This window comes from Lactuca serriola, chromosome 5, assembly GCF_051521515.1.
Source record: "Lactuca serriola cultivar US96UC23 chromosome 5, Lser_US96UC23_V15, whole genome shotgun sequence".
NCBI classification, from domain to species: Eukaryota; Viridiplantae; Streptophyta; class Magnoliopsida; order Asterales; family Asteraceae; genus Lactuca; species Lactuca serriola.
Window position 1 is genome coordinate 229,499,174 of NC_136412.1, and position 14,601 is coordinate 229,513,774.

At 44.0% G+C, this 14,601-nt stretch overlaps 1 long non-coding RNA gene across 1 annotated transcript; it reads left to right on the plus strand.

Annotated features, from left to right (window-relative positions):
- The first annotated feature begins 2,740 nt into the window (after nt 1–2,740).
- Nucleotides 2,741–3,705, plus strand: LOC145051476 (uncharacterized). The gene is made up of 3 exons (XR_013683643.1): nt 2,741–2,933; nt 3,347–3,409; nt 3,552–3,705. It is a non-coding gene; the product is annotated as an uncharacterized LOC145051476 (long non-coding RNA).
- The last annotated feature ends 10,896 nt before the right edge of the window (nt 3,706–14,601 follow it).

The following is a 14,601-nucleotide window of genomic DNA, read 5'->3' on the forward strand; positions in this document are numbered from 1 at the left end:
TAAAATTTCATAAACAAGTCTGTATTCACGGCAGACAATGCCTCACTCATACATCGGCCACGCTGACCAAGACTCACATGTATGATCCCAACAAAACTTTGATACCTTACATTGTCCCACTCATAACAGAAGACATAAATCCATTACTGCATAAACTATCAACCTCGCCTACTGACACTAGAGAGAGAAAGAACACGTAACAGCCCAAAAATCTAGGTAAGAATTTTCATTAATAATTAGAAATCTCATTCATATTTGTTTTCAAAAATTCCATTACATAAACACATTGTTCAAAAGATCAGAGTATCCAAAACAACTAGTGCGGAAATACTTGAGAGTACACGTTGCACCATCAAGTCGGGCCCTTCCCCTTAAAACAAGAAGTACCTAAAACACCCAACAAAACTGTAAGCGCACGCTTAGTGAGTTTCCCAAAATACACAAAACACATAACCACATAATATCATGCACATATACACATAAATCAACCATGGACTCCCTCCATGGTCTTCAACCGGGATGTCATGGGCTACCCCCGTGGTCCTATATCCAATGGTCATGGGCTCCCCTTCATGGTCTTACCAAGTGTCATAGGCTCCCCCATGGTCTTCACATAAATCAATACATACCAAATAACAAAACCATTGCATATTCAACTATAGAAATCTCATATCAAGTAATGGGTCGGCGTTGGTGCCTTCGACCCATTGGTATAGTGAGAAGACTCACCTCAGGCTGCTGAACACAAAAGCTACTCGACTACTAGCCCAAAATCTCACTCTTCAAAAGCTCTCCAAGATGCTCTAGATGCAAGATCCAATAGCTTTTTCTTTGATCAAGACTAGAACACCACCTTCTTCTTCTTGAACACACTTTAGAAAAGTCACCAAACACACTTTTAAGCTCAAATCTCACAAATTCTTGCAAAAATAGGGTTTAAGGACGAAATGAGGCTATAAAGGCTGATTAGGGTTTGGTCTAAATGATATAAGGTTGCTTAAATAGGGTGCAAGTCAAGAAATTTGGGTTTTAGTCATCTGCTACGTACGCCCCCGCGTACATGCTCGTACGCCCAACGTGCAAGCCTCAGTCACCCGATGCATACACACACATACGCTAAGCGTAGCCAAATGTACGCCCAACGTACGAAAGGACCTTTTTTTTTTTGCCAAAAATGAAATATTTGAGGGTAAACAATGGAATACATGGATTGGAGTGTTACAACTCTCCCCCACTTGAACTAGACTTCGTACTTGAAGTCCGCTATTGCAAATAGATCCGGGTAATGCTCTCGCATCTCGTCCTCCGGCTCCCAAGTCCATTTGGAGCTCTTCTAGTGCTGCCATTGCACCTTCACTAGCTTCACCACCTTGTTACGAAGAGCTTTAGTTTTTCTATCCAAGACTGCAATAGGCTTCTCCACATAATTCAGGTTCCTATCCACCTAAATATCATCCAAAGACATGACTACGACCTCATATGCAACACACTTCCACACAATTGGGCCCCAACTAGTCCATCCCGATGATTTTTTTCGATCCTCTCAAAGGAATCAGAACCAAATCAGTAGGAAACCTCTCGTCGAACAAATTAAGAACATTCATCCGAAATACCCTCGCATCACTCACAGTGTGGTCATCCGCAATCTGCACATCGAGCGGGGAATCCAAAGTCCTCTGGGCATCTCGAAACTTCTTGCAAAGCACAAGAGATAAAATGATTGGGTAGCCCCCGAATCGAAAATAACATGAACCGACAACCCATTAACCAAAAATGTCTCTATACAAGATCTTAACAACATGAGCATAACGTACAATAAAATAAATTAGGAATTAGATTATTGTAATTATCCAACTCCATTCCTAATTTCAGGTTTACTCACTAGATATTCTCAATGTCTAACGTACTATTTTGATATGTGCTCATATTAGACAATGGAGCTTGTAAGATTAAATTAGACATGTAAAAGACCACAAATATGTAGTGATTCATTTTAAAATTTTGTTATAATATTTATTGAATATCCTCATTTTTGTTATGATTTTTAATTGAATACCCTTGTAGTTGAAACTTTTGAACTTAAACTATTTAACTTGAGTTTTTGGGACTCGATGATATTAAAATGATTAAATATTTTAAAAGATAACAATATTTCTTTTAATATGATAGATGTTTCATCCCTTCCCCTTTATCCTATATTGTCACAATGAATGAACCAAACATGGAGACATTTCTTGTAATACATGTAAGATTTATGATGGCAATGATCATTATCATAAACCTAATGTCTCAAAGGTATACCATTCGTCAACGTGTCATCTCAAAACCAATACCATACTTCACAACTCTTATAATATTTATCTCATTATAAAAAAAAAATCCACATTTAATCTAGTCGACATTAGGTTGGTGCATACTAGAATGTTAAATAGCATGTATGATAACCAAGGGGACATTTTTGCTATAAGGTTTTCATAATTGTATGTTAAAGGCTCATATTAAGAGGTTGTTTCTTTTTCTTCTGCAGATCTGCATAACCTCTTTTGTCTGTGCCCCGCAGACAACACGCAGACATAAGGGCTTGCAGTGTGTTTGTTTTTTGGAAGTCCGCAGACATAAAAACATTTGCGTGAGGTCTTCATGGGACAGACTTGGACTTATGTATGTGCGTCCTCTGCAAACTTAAATGAAAAAACAAAACACACTTTTTCAATTCTTTTTTTCACATCGTACGGTCAAATACTCAATCAGACTCCACAAACATCTTTCTTCTCTTCCATGGAACGCATGTCCTGAGCCAAAGAGCACCTATAGGTGAGCCAAACAACGTCCGTCGTTTACTATCGTCGTCATCGACGTGTCCCTCGCTGTCAACAACCATCAACGATGTCTCCCCCAGTCTGTTGGACAAATTCACCTTCTTCTGCACACAGGTATTAAACGTTTTCTCTGAAGTTAGTTCTCTTATAGGGCTAGAAATCAGTTAGTTTTTTTTTTTTTTGTGAAATTGGTTATTTGAAATTAGTTTTTTTTTCTAGGGTTCTCTGAAATTTGTTATATATCGACTTCATGTGTTCCCCAAAACCTATAAAAATTACAGATATAATTCAGGTTCACATGAAGGTTAGGATTAAAATTAGGGTTTCTTTGGGGATTTTTCTTGTTCTCCATAAAACGATGGTTTTAAAACTAATTTCTATTCTAATTTCTCATATTCTCCTATATATATGATTCCGAATTTGGCAATTTTGTATGAGTTGGAGTTCGAATCAAGTTTTCAATCTCATATTTCTGATTCCCAATTATATTTTTCGTATATTTTATCACTATTTTGATTCACTTGGAGGTCGATTGTTCAAAGTTGGAGACTTCAGACCTAGAGTTCGGTTCGAAGCCTTCAGTTAAGGGGGTATTTATTTTTTCTATTATCATATTCTCCTATTTTTGTTTCCCGTTTTGTTCGAAACATATAAGTTTCGTTTGAAATATGCATCTCTGATTTCACATTTATTCACCTATTCTTCTGATTCCAAATTTGTGGTTTGCTTCAGGATAGGACTCTAGCTTATAGGAGTTCGATTAAGTGCTGAAATTTTGTGTTAGAAACCATAAAGAAGTTCACAGTTCCGATTTCAAATTTATGATGTGTACTTTTCAATTTCATAAGTCATGTAATTATAATACTGATTATGGTTATGATGATAATTTCCCTTATGTTAAATTTTGAATAGTTTCATGTTTTGAAAATTGCCAAATTGTCACAACTAGGAATTCTATAACATGTAACAACAACAATGATAACATTTGTGAACCAAAAATGTGAAAGCATACATGATGCTTATTCAATAACGACAAATTTTCCATCAAACGCTCTATGCAAGCACTTCAAATAGTCAACAAAGAATTGGAAACTCTAAAAATCCCGGATTAAGTCCATTATGGACTATGATTTCCTTATTGGGCCTAATAGGCCAATAAGCTTCCAATTTGACTATTTTAGGCTTAAAACTCTTAAATGGGCTCTAACTGGACCCACTTCCATTTATTTTAACATTTTAGGCCATATTGGGCCTAGAATGAAATAAAATACCCTAATGGACCTTATTGGGCCATAACTAACCTAATTAGCCCTAATGGGCCATAAAACTCATACTTGATGAATATTGGGCCGTGAAATTCTCTAAGAGGGCCAATGGGTCGAAAACCATCAAATTGGGCACATATTATGGACTCAAACTCAAAAAGGCCCAACACATTCCCCTCCTTAGCCCATTCTCGGCCAACATATATAAAAAAGAAAAAGGAAAATAGATAATAAACTCTAATATTGCCACCTCAATTTTATTTAAAGGTTAACCAAGCTTATTATACCACATACAACAAGGCAGATCCATGGTTTAGCTTCTTGAAATTGTTATAAATCTCCTTCTAACTCATGAAAGTTCATAATAATGCTTCTTAGAACCCATCTAAGCCAAAGTCTTCTCAAGAAGCTTTCTAGGGTCGAAAATAACATCAAACTTCTTCCCTTTCTTCTTCAAATCGAAATCAACAAGCAAAGGTGAGTTCATACCCCTATATTTCCGGTTTTCATACGTTTTATGGGGGAGAATACAAGTAAAATGTGTAGATCTATGTGTATGTGTATGTTATGTGTGATTTCATGTGTTTTTGTGGTAAATGTGTAACAAAAAGAATAGAAGTTCGAGATCTATGGATCTAAGAGGAAGATGAACATGATCTAAGAAGTATTACACTAAAACAAGTCAAGAAAAATTAACCTCTAAGATTAAAATATACATATTGCAACATAAAACCCATTTTTGGGCTAAAATTGTCAAACAAACAAAAGTTGGGTTGAAAAATTGCTATTCACAGTTTTCTTAAGGGTTAAAAGAGTCAAAATAGTAAAAATAAGTGTTTTTATGAATATCATACTCTTTTAAGGCCTAGAAGTGTAAATTGTAGCTTAATGGGCAAAATTTGGGCTTTTCGGCCCATTAAGCCATAACTTGCGAAAATCTTAACTTTCAAGGGGGTGAAATGATAAAATTCTCAAAACAAGGGGTAAAAAGGGTAAATAAAACTATTTTAGGGGTTAAAATGATGTATTTTCCAAACAAGGATAAAAAATGTAAACTTTTTGGATTTTGGGCCAAAATTGTAAAAGTTACAAAAAGTTTGGGCTTTAACCGAAAAACACTTTTCTGGAAGGGCTGAAACTGATAAAAGTAAGATTTGAGCTAAAATCATCACTTAAACAAAGTCTATGGGTCAGAAATGACAAGAAAATGGTTTTAGGGCCTAAAATGTTTTTTTTTTATATTTAAGGGACCAAAATTGTCATTTTTATTAAATAAGGGCTGAAAAAGGGTCAAACCAATATTTTGAGTCAATTGTTTTATTATTAAGATATTTGGGTCAAAATTACCAAACCACAACTTATGAAAAATGAAAAGATGAATATACATAAATTTCCAAATATCGTTATAAACGACCGACCGGTTTCGTACCGATACAAATTTAACAATGGTTCAATTAAACATTCCGACAACTATATTATACCTAAAACAAGTAAACATTCAAATCTTTGGGCTTGAAAGTTCCAATCATGCTTGTTGGGCCTTTGTGACCCATTAACATGATTTTTTGGCCCAAGGGATAATAATAAATGTTATTGGGCCTTCTATGACCCAATTTCATATTTAAGGGACCATCAATAGCTTTTAAGTGCTATTGGGCCTTAGTGGCCCATTAGCATTGCTAGCAAGGTCTAAGTAAATCAAATGCGAAATGGGCCAGCGTGTCCTTCGTATAACCAATAGCCATAAATAATACGCGGGAATAGTAGAATCTTGTAATCCTCTTCTCCTCATTTATTAGGCCTATCGTCAATCCATGTAAACAAAGACGGGTCGATAATCAATAGTAATCAAAGTCAATTGGGATTTAGTGAGTAATAACCGGTGGCACCAACGTGTGTCGGTCGTAGTCTGTAGTTATAATCAAAGTCTCCTAGAGGGAGAGCGAGAGTTTGTGTATATATCTATACGGGGGTGACTCCCCCATACCTCAGATGTTCGCTACAGTTAGACTCGGCCAGTCTAGGGTGACAAAATCTTAAGATCAATTTCGGCATTCACCAGAGTGCCAAGACAGACGAACTAGTCATTATCATGCATGGTTATAACAACTCACATAAATAAATCCAATATTAATCAACTAATCAAGGTAAATCAAAATCATTCACGGGATGGGATAACAATTCGAACAGTTATATGATATTTTTTTTTATTTTCGGAAAACATCGGGTTTTTCGGGGAAGTTCAACATTTTTCATTGGTACTTTTAATACGAAGTTTTTCAACTATACACGTTTTGAAATCATCATGCATATATTTACGGATCTTCACACTTTTATATAAACAATGGTCTTTTTAGAAAATATTGGATTTTCTGGGTTGTTTTTGTAACGCCCCAATTTTTACATCCAAAAATTTCATTTATAAAACATTACTTAGGAAACATTAATAATTAAAACATAAACCATTTCACATCGAAAACCAAATTGAAATCCACAACATTTGATCAACCAAAATATCAGAGTGTCAATCCCAGAATAAACTCGTAACTGCGGAACAAGAGTGTGTGTGACATCGAAAACCTAGGTGCTGGCCTCCCCTTCGGTCCTCTCGACCGGATACCGCCTAGCATATCTGGGTGCTGGCCTCCCCTTCGGTCCTCTCGACCGGATACTGCCTAACATATCTGGGTGCTGGCCTCCCCTTCGGTCCTCTCGACCGGATACTGGGGGAACTATTTCTCCCCTCTACCACTACCACATAACATGTATCATAATATCATAATCTATCTAGCATGACTGGGTATGACTACCCCTTCGGCCCTATTAACCGGATATCTTGAGGACTATCTCCCCCTACTGTCACTGACACATATCATCATCTCATACTAGCACATAAACATAACACAGGTAGTAGAAATCCCTAGATGAATATCACAAAGACAATCATCTACATACAACTCCTACTGGTGGGCCGGCATTGTGGCCGTAGACCCACCGCTACTGGAAGGTAACTCACCTCGAAGTAGCTGCTGATCAGATCGGGAACTGACTGTCTACTGTTGCTGCTGCTGCTCCGGAAATCCTCCGGCTGTAATTCCCACAACATACTCAATCAATCACTGCTAACTGTCCTTTGGGTAAAATGACCATTTTACCCCTGATCATGCCATAAGTCAAAGTTAGAGTCAACTTTCAGTTGACCCGACTCGCCGAGTCCCTATCCAATCGACTGCCCTGGATCCCGTCCCTACTCGTCGAGTTAGGCGTTGACTCGACGAGTTCTCTTTCTAAACTGAGGTTCAAGTCCTTCATCCTACTCACCGAGTTGTATGAAAAACTCGCCGAGTTCATCTTCATCCGTTGAACGCTTATGCTGCGACTCGCCGAGTTGTATGAACAACTCGCCGAGTTTGTTCTTGATCTAAGGAGATTGCCTTGAACTCACCGAGTCATGGCAATGACTCGCCGAGTTCCTTCATGGGTGATTTCGGCTTCCAACTCACTGAGTCACACCCCGTGACTCACTACTCTCACTCGACACAACGAAAAGGGGACAACTCGGAGACTCGCGAGCAGACTCACCGAGTCAGATGAACGACTCGCCGAGTCGTTACCATGCAATCACTATATACACGATGTTGCTCGATTCCAGTCCATGCCATTCACAGATCTGGGTTCCTAGAGCATGAATAACACGTAAAATTTCCAACTTTACGTGTAAATATTCCTCAATGAGAGTTTTAGGGTTCAAAATGCACCAAAAGGGTAGATCTAGGGTGTACAAGCAACATGGGTCCATAAAGGCAGTGGATCCAAGCTCCTGGAGCTCGATTCCACCTAGATCTAGAGGCTAATCAGCCTAAAACGAACCCTCCACATACACAAGCTTGGAAATGGGTCAAGAAGGACTTTAATGGGGCCATAAGCATGAAAACATGGGGGAAAACGAGCCATACCTTAGTGAACACTCTGAGATAGCTCAAGGATGCTTGACCTCCTCTTCTTCTTCTTGATCTCCTCTCCTTCTCACTCCAAAGCTTCAAGAGGACACACTAATGGCTTCAAATCCACAAAAAAACGAGGCTTAGAACGAGGCATAGGGCTCTGAGGGTGAATGGCGGTTGGCTTGGGGCGGAAATGAGAGATTAAATAGGGTGCAAACCCCTGAAACTTAGGGTTTCGTCCAACAGCGGTGACTCGCCGAGTCTCCAACTTAAACGTGTCCCGGGTCCCGTCTCTACTCGGCGAGTCGGACCTATGACTCGCCGAGTCCAAGGCTAAAAAATGGAAAATACTCAGATAAGATTTACGTACCAGGAACCAGGTGCTACAAATCTCCCCCACTTATTTTAGACTTCGTCCTCGAAGTCTGCTGCTCAATCCTGAAACAGCTCGGGGTAATGCTCCATCATCTCTTCCACCGGCTCCCAAGTCCATTCCGAACCCTTGCGGTGCTGCCATTGCACCTTCACTAGCTCCACCCTCTTGTTCCTCAAGTCCTTCGACTTCCTGTCGAGGATTGTGACTGGGTGCTCGATGTAATTCAGGCTTTAATCAACCTGAATATCCTCTAACGGCACTACTGCTAACTCGTCCACTAGGCACTTCCGCAGCTGGGAAACATGGAAAGTGATGTGGATCTGGCTGAGCTCGACTGGCAGATCCAACCTATACGCCACCTTGCCCACCCGGGCTACAACCCTGAACGGCCCAATAAACCTCGGGCCCAACTTGCCCCGCTTCCTGAATCGAATGACGCCCTTCCAAGGCGACACCTTCAGGAGAACCATATCCCCAACCTGGAACTCCAGGTCGGATCGGCGCTTGTCGGCGTAACTTTTTTGCTGACTCTGAGCAGTCTGAAGCCTGCTCCGAACCTGCTGGATCCTCTCGGTCATCTTGAGCACCACCTTGGTGCTCCCCATGACTCTCTGGCCAACCTCTCCCCAGCATATCGGGGTCTTGCACCTCCGACCGTACAACATCTCAAATGGGGGACGGTCAATACTCGCGTGGTAGTTGTTGTTGTATGAGAACTCGGCCAAGGGAAGCTAGGTATCCCAACTACCACTGAAATCTAACACGCACGCCCGCAACATATCCTCCAAAGTCTGGATGGTCCGCTCGCTCTGACCATCCGTCTGCGGGTGAAAGGCGGTGCTAAAATGCAAATGAGTTCCCAACTCGTCATAAAATCTCTTCCAAAACCTGTAAGTAAAACGCACATCCCTGTCCGAGATAACCGATACTGGCACCCCGTGCCGCGCCACGATCTCCCTGATATAGATGTCGGTCAATTTCTCGGTCGGTATGCTCTCCTGAATCGGGATAGAGTGAGCACTCTTGGTCAATCGATCCACGATGACCCAAATCGAATCTACTCCACGCGTAGTCCTGGGAAGCTTCGTGATAAAATCCATCGTGATATCTTCCCATTTCCACAGTGGAATATCCAACGGCTGCATCTTGCCGTGCGGTCTCTGATGTTCGGCCTTGACCTTCCTGCAGGTCAAGCACCGCTCGACGTACCATGCCACATCCCGCTTCATGCATGGCCACCAATAATCTGGACGAAGATCCTTATACATCTTCATCGCCCCGGGATGAATAGAGAATCGGGACTTGTGCGCCTCCTCCATCAAGATCTGGCGCACGCCTCCGTGATACGGCACCCACACCGTACGGTGTAGTGTCAATAGTCCTCGGCTATCATAATCGAAGGAGGAAACCTGACCCACCACACGCTCGCTCTTCCGATGTTCCTCCTTGATAGCCTCCTGTTGAGCCTCCCGAATTCGCTCCAACAGGGGAGTCACTACGGTCATCCTCATGTAAATGTCCCTGATCGGCGTCGCCTTGCGGCTAAGCGCATCGGCCACCACGTTGGCCTTCCCCGGGTGGTAGATGATCTCGCAATCATAATCCTTTACCACGTCCAACCACCGACGCTGCCTCATGTTCAGATTCGGCTGATCCATGAGGTACCTCAAACTTTTGTGGTCCGTGTAGATGGTACACCGAACCCCGTAGAGGTAATGTCGCCAAATCTTGAGGGCAAAAACCACCGCCCCCAACTCCAAATCATACGTCGGGTAGTTCGCCTCGTGAGGCTTGAGCTGCCTCGAAGTGTAGGCAATGACATGCCCCCTCTGCATCAGTACCGCGCCCAACCCTGAAATGGTCGCGTCACAATAAACCACAAAATCCTCTACGCCCTCTGGCAGGGCTAAGATTGGCTCCTCGCACAATCTCTGTCTCAGTGTCTCAAATGCAGCTTGCTGCTCGGGTTCCCACCGAAAGACCACGGCTTTCTTTGTCAGCCACGTCAGGGGTACGACTATCTTGGAGAAGTCCTGAATGAATCTCCGATAATAGCCTGCCAATCCTAGGAAACTCCGAATCTCAGATGGAGACTTCGGAACCTCCCATCTCATCACGGCCTCGACCTTGGTCGAGTCGACCAGAATCCTGTTCTGGTTGACAAGGTGTCCAAGAAATTGCACCTCGCGCAACCAAAACTCACACTTGGAGAACTTGGCATACAAGCTCTCCCTCCTCAGGGTCTCAAATACTTCTCTCAGATGCTCCTCATGCTCTTCCTGTGTCTTGGAATAAACCAAGATGTCATCGATAAAGACTATCACAGACCGATCCAGCATCGGTCTGCATACGCGGTTCATGAGGTCCATGAACGCGGCAGGAGCATTGGTGAGCCCAAACGGCATTACAACGAACTCATAATGGCCATAGCGTGTCCGAAACGCGGTCTTCTGCGTATCCTCCTCCCTGACCCTCATCTGATGATAACCCGAACGCAAATCAATCTTGGAGAACCAAGATGCTCCCTGAAGCTGGTCAAAGAGATCATCAATCCTCGGGAGGGGGTAACGGTTCTTCACCGTTACCTTGTTCAGCTCCCGGTAATCTATACACATCCGATGCGACCCATCCTTCTTTTTCACGAACAGAATCGGGGCTCCCCAGGGTGAACTGCTCGGTCGAATGAATCCCTTGTCTAACAGCTCCTGCAGCTGTGTAGACAACTCCTGCATCTCAGGAGGAGCCAACCGATACGGTGCCTTGGCTATCGGAGCCGCACCAGGAACGAGGTCAATCCTGAACTCCACTTGACGCTCCGGAGGTATCCCAGGAAGCTCCTCTAGAAAAACATCTGCGAAATCTCGCACCAATGGAACCTCGCTTACTGTCGCCTTACCCGCCTCCCGGGTATCAATCACGTACGCGACATAACCTGCGCATCCCTGTTGAAGGTAGTGTCTAGCCCTCGCTGCTGAACATACTGCGGGTCCACACTGCGGCCTCTGGCCATGAATCACTAACTCTCCCCCACCGGGGGTCCTAACTCGCTCTAGCTTCTGCGTGCAATCTATCACCGCCCCATTAGGGCTCAACCAATCCATGCCTATAATCACCTTCTTCCCACGCAGCAGAATGGGAACCATGTCTACCAAGTAGCGCTCCTCAAACAAACGCAATACGCAATACCGAAACACCATCGATGCTCGTACCGATCGATCATCAACAATCTCCACCTCCAAAGGGCAATCCAACATGCCCAAAGACTCAGTGAACTTCTTGCTAAGCGCAAGAGAAACAAACGATCGGGTAGCACCCGAGTTGAACAGCACCTAAACTGGGATACCGTTCACATGGAACGATCCTAACACACACACACACACACATATATATATATATATATATATATATATATATATATATATATATATATATATACCGAGCACGTATCAATATCATAACATCATAAAATAAAAATAGAGGGAAAGAATCATACCCGTCACCACATCGGGTGTGGCGCGTGCCTCCTCGGTAGTCAGCTGAAATGCCCGGCTCCTCACCATTGGAGCCTCTGTCTTGCCCTGCCGACCATCCGTGATCCGCAGGGTCGCTGGAGCTGGCGCCTTCACTGGCGCTGAAACTGTCAACTGGGGGCAATTGGCCTTCTTGTGGCCCCTCTGGTTGCAGTGGAAACACAACAACTCAGACGTCTGAATAACTGCTGCCGGAGCAGTGTAATCCCTACTATAGTGCCAAGAATTGCCGCACTTGTAGCAGCCTGATGATCCCAACCTGCACGCCCCCTTGTGCGCCTTGCCGCATTTCCTGCAGCGTCCCCGTCCCTATTGGCCTTTCGGCCCCACATCTGATCCCTTGGGCTTCTTCCCCGAAGCCCCTCCCGTTTGTCCCTCCTCTGACTTCCGTTTCTGGATATGCTCCAAATCTATCTCCCTCTCCCTCGCCCTGGCAATCATGGAGTCCAAGGTGGGGCAAGCTGAAAAACTAACGTGCTCCCAGATATCTGCCCGGAGCATGTCATGATAGCGGGTCCTCCTCATGTCCTCATCGCCCGCATACTGGGGCACCAACAGTGCCCTCTCCCGGAACTTGGCGATGATTTCCTCTACGGTCTCCGTCGTCTGTCTCATGTCTAAAAACTCTCTGGCCAGCTGCTGAAGCTCGACAGCCGGCAAAAACTCCGCCTTGAACCTGGTCACAAAATCCGACCAGGTTATAGCCTCGATAGCTGAGGCTCCCAACGAGTCACCCACTGACTCCCACCAATCTCGAGTTCGGTCTCGTAAACACCCTGCTGCATACCTCACCTTCGACCCCTCGGGGCAGAAGCTAGTCAACTGTGCAGACTCGATGTCTGCAATCCATCGCCTGGCAGCAATGGGGTCCTTCACCCCGTGGAAATCCGGCGCACCACTGCCCCTGAAGTCCTTAAAAGACAGCGTGCGAGATCCCGACTGGCCAGATGCCATGTCGCTCCTGAACGCCCTGAGGCGATCCTCCATCAACTTGATGATCCCTTCCTTGATCGACCCAAAGATGATGGGGGTCGACTCAAGGATGCCTCTGGTAATCTCTGACGTGATGAACTCACGTAGCCCCTCGTCTACCGGCTCGGAACCTGATCCCGAACTCGATCCCTCCCCTGAACTGCCCACTGCTGGCCTTGGTCGTTGTACCACCATTCTGCAATACGGAAATAATAACTGTAACGCCCCAATTTTTACGTCCAAAATTTTCGTTTATAAAACATTACTTAGGAAACATTAGTAATTAAAACATTTTTTAATTAAACCATTTCACATCGAAAACCAAATTGAAATCCACAACATTTGATCAACCAAAATATCAGAGTGTCAATCCCAGAATAAATTCGTAACTACGGAACAAGAGTGTGTGTGACATGCTGCTACCGCGCCGGCTCCTTTCCCCTAGCTGAAGAGGTACCTGAAACCAAAACTGAAAAACGTAAGCACAAAGCTTAGTGAGTTCCCCCACTGTACCACATACCATAAATCACATAACATACATAAATTGTCAGGCATATATGGGTGCCCGACCTACCCCTTCGGTCCTCTCGACCGGACGTTGCCTAGCATACCTGGGTGTTGGCCTCCCCTTCGGTTCTGTCGACTGGATATTGCCTAGCATATATCTGGGTGCTGGCCTCCCCTTCGGTCCTCTCGACCGGATACTGCCTAGCATATCTGGGTGCTGGCGTCCCCTTCGGTCCTCTCGACCGGATACTGGGGAACTATTTCTCCCCTCTACCACTACTACATAACATGTATCATAATATCAGAATCTATCTAGCATGACTGGGTATGACTACCCCTTCAGCCCTATTGACCGGATATCTTGAGGACTATCCCCCCTACTGTCACTGGCACATATCATCATCTCATACTAGCACATAAACATAACACAGGTAGTAGAAATCCCTAGATGAATATCACAAAGACAATCATCTGCATACAACCCCTACTGGTGGGTCGGCATTGTGGCCGTAGACCCACCGCTACTGGAAGGTAACTCACCTCGAGGTAGCTGCTGATCAGATCGGGAACTGATTGTATGTTGTTGCTGCTGCTGCTCCGGAAATCCTCCGGCTGTAATTCCCACAACATACTCAATCAATCACTGCTAACTGTCCTTTGGGTAAAATGACCATTTTACCCCTGATCATGCCATAAGTCAAAGTCAGAGTCAACTTTCAGTTGACCCGACTCGCCGAGTTGGCTCGCCAACTCGCCGAGTCCCTATCCAATCGACTGCCCTGGATCCCGTCCCTACTCGTCGAGTTAGGCGTTGACTCGACGAGTTCTCTTTCTAAACTGAGGTTCAAGTCCTTCATCCTACTCACCGAGTTGTATGAAAAACTCGCCGAGTTCATCTTCATCCGTTGAACGCTTATGCTGCGACTCGCCGAGTTGTATGAACAACTCGCCGAGTCTGTTCTTGATCTAAGGAGATTGCCTTGAACTCGCCGAGTCATGGCAATGACTCGCCGAGTTCCTTCATGGGTGAGTTCGGCTTCCAACTCACTGAGTCACACCTCGTGACTCACTACTCTCACTCGACACAACAAAAAGGGGACAACTCGGAGACTCGCGAGCAGACTCGCCGAGTCAGATGAACAACTCGCTGAGTCGTTACCATCCAATCACTATATACGCGATGTTGCT